The sequence below is a fragment of the Schistocerca cancellata genome, chromosome 3 (genome assembly GCF_023864275.1).
Source record: "Schistocerca cancellata isolate TAMUIC-IGC-003103 chromosome 3, iqSchCanc2.1, whole genome shotgun sequence".
Taxonomy (NCBI): domain Eukaryota; kingdom Metazoa; phylum Arthropoda; class Insecta; order Orthoptera; family Acrididae; genus Schistocerca; species Schistocerca cancellata.
The window spans coordinates 759,183,440-759,191,259 of record NC_064628.1 but is presented as its reverse complement, the minus strand read 5'-3'; the positions used below and the strand labels follow the sequence as shown (position 1 = coordinate 759,191,259).

The following is a 7,820-nucleotide window of genomic DNA, read 5'->3' as shown; positions in this document are numbered from 1 at the left end:
AAAGAAATTGGGAGAAAGAGTTGTGAAAGACTTCAGTGAAAATATTAAAGGTAAGGATCACAGAGTTCACTTTGATAATTATTTCAGTAGTCCAGATCTCCTTCGAGATTTGAAAGAAAACAAAATACATGCGTGTGGTACAGTGAATCCAAGAAGAAAATCTTTACCTACGCTGAAAAGTGACAAGGAAATGAAAAGGGATGACTATGATCGGGCTACTAGAAATACAGGCCTTAGTGTGATGAAGTGGAAAGATAAGAGATCCGTCCATCTGCTTTCAAATTTTCATGATCCAACTCAAAGAACAGAGGTTACAAGAAAGAAAAAATATGGAAATGAAATGAAAGTTTCTTGCCGCATTGCTCTCTCTGATTACAATGCCAACGTGAATTGTGTAGATAAATTTGACCAGCTGAAGGGCGTATATGAAACTGACAGAAAGATCAGAAAGTGGTGGCACAGAATATTCTGGTACTTCACTGATGCCACCGTGGTGAATGCTTTAGAAATGAAGTTGCCTAAGATGACTCTGAAGGACTTCAGAAGAGAAATCGCAAGGGAGTTAGTGGCACCTGCCTTGGTAGCTTCAAGAGGTAAAAAGCGGAGTCTAAGCAGCCATCTCAGGTTCAACAAGAAGAAACCCAATGTTCCGAAATCTGTGCGTCTTGAAAGTTCATCTCATCAGCCAGAAAGACCTACAAGGAGGAGCTGTGCAGCATGTAGTTCCAAGAAACAACAAATTCGCACTGACTGGATGTGTAGTGTGTGTAAGGTTCCTCTATGCTTAGGGAAAAGGAAGACATGCTTCCAAGACTATCATGCATCGTGATCACAGTGGTACCCAATGAACCACCTCCCTTGTGACCAACAATGATTATAAAAATTGAATTTTTGTGTACAATGGTAATAATTATGTTCATTGTATTATAAATATGTTACTTGTATGAATTTTTGACAATAAAAGTAAGTCGTGTACTTCTAGAGCTGTTTTTTGGTCAAATTAGTTGTACGTGAAAGCGTTAAGCAATAATCCTTCCCGCAGTACATACGCGATTGGAATGGGAGGTAACCCTAATAACTGCTACAATTGGAAGCACCCTCTGCCACGGTGGTTTGCTGGGTATGGATGTAGATGTAAAAGAGGCGTGACAAGCAATGGTAGAGAGAGAGAGAGAGAGAGAGAGAGAGAGAGAGAGAGAGCGCAGAGCACGGGGCCGTGTGATCCGTTGGAGGTGGGCACAGTGGAGCGGTGCCGGCGCTTCTGCTTCATTAGCCGGCCTGCCCTGGTCTGCTGCAGCCTGCCTCCGCCTCGCCAGCTGTAGCTGGCGCTGGTGCTGCCTGTCCGTGCCGGCGGCTCGTAACTCTGGCCAGGTCGCGCGCAGGTGACAATTGCAGATAATGGCGCACGCTCGTAATTCTCCGTTCGCGAAAACGTAAAAAAATGCGGATAAATAACGGCCAAGGGGCCGCGCCGGGGCGAAATTCATAAAAGTCGTCGTAAAGTAGTCATCGCGTGAATGGAGGAGGCCAGGCAGGCAGCGGGCGCGAGGCGCTGCGCTCAGCCGCGCAGCGCGGCTGGGGGGCCCGCCGGCTTCCCACGTGGCCGCGCGCGGTACGGGCCGTCCTATTGTTCAACACGGAGCAGAGGAGAGCAGAGCACAGCCGCCGGGCCGCGGCAATAACGGCCCGCACAAGTGCCTGCCAGATCTGCTCGACACGTTTCCATACCCCCCCCCCCCCCCCCCCACCCCTGCCGATGAGCAATTCCGCCCTGACGTTTAGTAACTGTAGGAGGAATCGTTGACGGGGCAGGTGGGGAGGGATACAGACCTTCATCGCCTTGTGGACTAATATGGGGGACATACGATGTGCATTCAAGTTCTAAGGCCTCCGATTTTTTTTCTAATTAACTACTCACCCGAAATCGATGAAACTGGCGTTACTTCTCGACGTAATCGCCCTGCAGACGTACACATTTTTCACAACGCTGACGCCATGATTCCATGGCAGCGGCGAAGGCTTCTTTAGGAGTCTGTTTTGACCACTGGAAAATCGCTGAGGCAATAGCAGCACGGCTGGTGAATGTGCGGCCACAGAGAGTGTCTTTCATTGTTGGAAAAAGCCAAAAGTCACTAGGACCCAGGTCAGGTGAGTAGGGAGCATGAGGGATCACTTCAAAGTTGTTATCACTGTTGCGTAACATTAGCTCGATGTTCAGGTGCGTTGTCTTGGTGAAACAGCACACGACAGTCCTTCCCGGACGTTTTTGTTGCAGTGCAGGAAGGAATTTGTTCTTCAAAACATTTTCGTAGGATGCACCTGTTACCGTAGTGCCCTTTCGAACGCAATGGGTAAGGATTACGCCCTCGCTGTCCCACAACATGGACACCATCATATTTTCAGCACTGGCGGTTACCCGAAATTTTTTTGGTGGCGGTGAATCTGTGGGCTTCCATTGAGCTGACTGGCGCTTTGTTTCTTGATTGAAAAATGGCATCCACGTCTCATCCATTGTCAGAACCGACGAAAAGAAAGCCCCATTCATGCTGTCGTTGCTCGTCAACATTGCTCGGCAACATGCCACACGGGCAGCCGTGTGGTCGTCCGTCAGCATTCGTGGCACCCACCTGGATGACACTTTTCGCATTTTCAGGTCGTCATGCAGGATTGTGTGCACAGAACCCACAGAAATGCCAACTCTGGAGGCGATCTGTTCAACAGTCATTCGGCGATCGCCCAAAACAATTCTCTCCCCTTTTCGATCATGCCGTCAGACCGGCTTGTGCGACCCCAAGGTTCTTTCGGTTTGTTGTCACACGATGTTCTGCATTCATTAAACTGTCGCACCCACGAACGCACTTTCGACACATCCATAACTCCATCACCACATCTCTCCTTCAACTGTCGATGAATTTCAGTTGGTTTCACATCACGGAAATTCTGAAAACGAATGACTGCACGCTGTTCAAGTAAGGAAAACGTCGCCATTTTAAGTATTTAAAACAGTTCTCATTCTCGCCACTGGCGGTAAAATTCCATCTGCCGTACGGTGCTGCCATCTCTAGGACGTATTGACAATGAACGCGGCCTCATTTTAAAACAATGCGCATGTTTCTATCTCTTTCCAGTCCGGAGAAAAAAAATCGGAGGCCTTAGAACTTGAATGCACCTCGTACATCCTACGATATGGGAACACGTGAGGCAATACTGACCCTACGACTTATTTTAGAAGCTAGATTAAGAAATGGCAAACCTACGTTTCTAGCATTTCTAGGCTTAGACAATGTTGACTGGAATACTCTCTTTCAAATTCTGAAGGAGGCAGGGGTACAATATACAGGGAGCAAAGGCTGTTTAAAATTTGTACAGAAACTAGATGGCAGTTACAAGAATCGAGGGACACGAAAGGGAAGCAATGGTTGGGAAGGGAGTGAGACAGGATTGTAGCCCATCCCCGATGTTACTAAATCTGTATATTGAGCAAGCAGTAAAGGAAACAAAAGAAAAATTCGGAGTAGGTATAAAAATCCATGGAGAAGAAATAAAAACTTTGAGGTTTGCCGATGGCATCGTAATTCTGTCAGAGACAGCAAAGGACTTGGAAGATCAGTTGAACGGAATGGACAGTGTCTTGAAAGGAGGATGTAAGATGAACATCAACAAAAGCAAAACGAGGATAGTGGAATGTAGTCGAATTAAGTCGGGTGATGCTGAGGGAATTAGATTAGCAAATGAGACACTTAAAGTAGTAAAGGAGTTTTGCTATTTGAGGAGCAAAATAACTGATGATGGTCGAAGTAGAGAGGATATAAAATGTAGACTGGCAATGCCAAGGAAAGCGTTTCTGAAGAAGAAAAATTTGTTAACATCGAGTATAGATTTAAGTGTCAGGTAGTCGTTTCTGAAAGTATTTGTATGTAGTGTAGCCATGTATGGAAGTGAAACATGGACGATAAGTAGTTTGGACAAGAAGAGAATAGAAGCTTTCGAAATGTGGTGCTACAGAAGAATGCTGGAGATTAGATGGGCAAATCACATAACTAATGAGGAGGTACTGAATAGGATTGGGGAGAAGAGGAGTTTGTGGCACAACTTGACTAGAAAAAGAGATCGGTTGGTAGGACATGTTCTGAGGCATCAAGGGATCACCAATTTAGTACTGGAGGGCAGCGTGGAGAGATGAATACACTAAGCATATCCAGAAGGATGTAGGCTGCAGTACGTACTGGGAGATGATGAAGCTTGCACAGGATAGAGTAGCATGGAGAGCTGCATCAAACCAGTCTCAGGACTGAAAACCACAACAACAACAACAACAACATCCAACGAGTCACGATTTCTGCTCATCCTTCCCAGTACTGTAGTATTTAGCTGTAACTGCAAGAGAGCGACTGAACTTGAGTATTATTCCTTCGTTCTTCCCAAATTCTGTTCATACGCTCGCCGTGCTCTCTCTTGCGTTCTTTCGACCATTTATTTCCTATTCTTTTCTCGGTCTGTTTTTGTTTAACTGTGTGTTTCATTATGAAATTCTCGCAATCCATATGTGGCATACAGCAAACCAGTGCTTAACAGTATTGGTTAAAAACAGTCTTGGTTGCAATTTTAGTTTTTTAGTTTTCAATGAGGCGTTTTGCCTTATTTAGGCATCTTCAGGTTATCTACATAGAAAACATAGAACAAATACATCTATTTAAGAATAGCGATCGCGTTGTGCAGACTTGGATAACCTATAAGCATGTATAAACAGATCAAATATTGTATAAGGCATGATTCTTAGAAGAATCCTTTAGTCAGTGCAGCCAAAGGGTATCGTCGAATATATCAGGCCAACATCGCCTTCGTTAAACTCAGTAAAAACTAGAAATATAAAATATTAAAATCTATACCTTTCCTAGATGGATGCATAAGATCTACATAACGCGTTCCCGTTTACAGGAGTGAGTAACAGAGTAAGATCGGGGGCTCAGGTAATAAGCTGTAATACGTCTGCACAACGCGATCGCGAATCTTAAATAGACGTATTTGTTCTCTGTTTTTTATGTAGATAACCTGAAGATGCCTAAATAAGGCGAAACGCGCCGTTGAGAAACAAAAAAACTAAAATTGCAAGCAAGACTGTTTTTAACCAAAACTGTTTCATTATGATGTTCCTCAACTGTTCTCGATTGCTTATGTTGTCTTGTATGATTCCCAGCTCCTTAATGTCTATATATGAAAACAGTAGCTGCTCTCGAAAGAACGGATACCACTGATGACCGTGCAGCTGCCCTAGAATAAATGATAATTAATTGAAGTCCTCAGCTGCCGACAGGTGTTGTTGACACACCTTGATGGAGACAGCTGAAAATGTGTGCCCCGACCGGGACTCGAACCCGGGATCTCCTGCTTACATGGCAGACGCTCTATCCATCTGAGCCACCGAGGACACAGATGAATAGCGCGACTGCACGGACTTATCCCTAGCACGCTTCCCGTGAGACTCACATTCCCAACTGTCCACAAGCTACATTCGTAATGTTCCTAATAGATACTACTTCTGTTCCAGTGATCCACTTTGTCTCGTTCTTGCTAGTGCCCGCTACGTCAAAGACTTGCCTTGTGAGACTGTTCTTGTTCATCCTGCTGATATGTCCATAGAATTTCATCCTTCTCTTTCTAAAGGTGTCCGTTATTGTTTATATCTCTCTGAAGATATCTCTTGTTGGCATCTTTATCCAAATACCTTCACAATGCACTTGTTCATATATTTTCCTCAGAATTTTTCTTTCTTGCTTTTCTGTCTCTCTTGATTTCGGTAATACCACGAACCACTGTAGTTTCTGCAGCGTACAGTGCTCCTGGTAGAACCACTGTGTTGTAATGACTTAGTTTTTCATTGACCGATATAGATTTTTTACTGCAGTGATTCCAAGTGATTTTACAGTATGTTTTCTGTAATTTGGACAGTCTTTCTTGATTGGCTACGGAGTTCAGTCCTGATGGTTCGATTATGATTATCTCTCCTAGGTATCTGAAGTGCGCAACTCGTACCACTCGTAATGAGTTGTAATGGGGAGATTATCTGCAGGCTTGCTTCCCACGTGCTGAGTCTTCTCGTAGGGGATTTGTAGGCCACTTTTCTGTGAGATTTTCCGAAGTGTCTCTAGTGAAAGTTTGGCTTCTTCTCTGTTGTTGGTTAGTATGGCAATATCGTCCGCGGAAGCCAGACACTTCGCATTGATTCTCTGTTCTTTTTTTAATCCCGTATTGAATTCGCTTTATTTCCTTTTCCCATGACCTCTCTTTTTTTTTCAGAACCATGTTAAATAGAAGGGGGGAGAGGGCATTTCCTTGATGAACACCAATATTAATCTGAAATCCTTCTGATGTTTGTTCCATGAATTTAACTTTGGAGGTTGTCAACTGTCAATGTCTATTGAATAACTGATCTTATTTTCCTGTCAATATATATATATATATATAACGTGTGTGTGTGAGTGTGTGTGTGTGTGTGTGTGTGTGTGTGTGTGTGTGTGTGTGTGTGTGTGTGCACGTGTGTGTTCCACATGTCCTCCTAAACCACTGGACCGATTTCAACCGCACTTGGTACACATATCCCTCACTGTCAGATAACAATCGCTATGTGGATAAGAACCACCTACATATAGTTTAGATGGTCTGGCGTCATTAACAATGACATACATAAAAAACTGCAGCAACATGCATGACAAACAAATTTATTACTTCTGTCCTACTAACTCCAATCGCAATAAATTTCGCAGACGGTATCCAAATATGCTGCTTAACGTACCTGCAAAAATATATCATTGTATGACCCATAGGTCAGGAGATATAACATCATAAATGCAAGTGTGGGTGAAAAAATGCCGCATCATGCATGAAGTCTTAATACTTTTATTCTTTATTACTAAGACACTCCTACAGTCGCGTCAACTTAAGGAAATCTCTGACACATGGCAGCACTTTTGGCAGCTTTTAATTGCGAACCCCAAACGGTTGTAGGCGACGTCTATACCCGTCTACAAGAGCTGTCAAGAGGCGTTGCCATACAGACGTTTACAAAATGGCGTTGTAGATACGAGAAGCAGCTGCGCCCAGCATACAGAAACTACATTACTAATAAAAAATGGCAAAATGAATACCCGCAGTAGCGGATTTTTCAGCTATTAATGTACACTATGTGATCAAACCTATTCGGACACTTGGCTGAAAATTACTTAGCAGTTCGTGGCGCCATCCATCGGTAATGCTAGAATTCAGTATGGTGTTGGCTCACCCTGGTCTTGATGACAGCTTCCACTCAACGCAGGCATACGTTCAATCAGATGCCGGAAGGTTTCTTGGGGGAATGGCAGCCCATTCTTCACGGAGTGCTGCACTGAGGAGAGGTATCGATGTCGGTCGGTGAGGCCTGGCACTAAGTTGGCCTTCCAAAACATCGCAAAGGTATTCTATAAGATTCAGGTCAGGACTCTGTGCACTGCAGAGATTTTACTGTCATGTAACCACTCCGCCACAGACCGTGCATTATGAACAGGTGCTCCATCGTGTTGAAAGATGCAATCGCTATCCCCGAACTGCTCTTCGACAGTGGTAAGCAAGAAGGTGCTTAAAACATCAGTGTAGGCCTATGCTGTGATGGTGCCACGCAAAACAAGCCTCCTCCATGAAAAACACGACCACACCATAACGCCAGCGCATTCGAGTTTTGCTGTTGGCACTACACACGCCGGCAGATGACGTTCACCGGGCATTCGCCATACCCACACCCTGCCATCGGATCGCCACATTGTGTACCGTGATTCGTCAGTCCACAC

At 44.5% G+C, this 7,820-nt stretch overlaps 1 non-coding gene across 1 annotated transcript; it reads right to left on the bottom strand.

Annotated features, from left to right (window-relative positions):
- Positions 1-5,354: 5,354 nt before the first annotated feature.
- Trnat-ugu (transfer RNA threonine (anticodon UGU)) lies at positions 5,355-5,428 on the bottom strand. The gene has a single exon. It is a non-coding gene; the product is annotated as a tRNA-Thr (tRNA).
- Between the last annotated feature and the right edge of the window lie 2,392 nt (positions 5,429-7,820).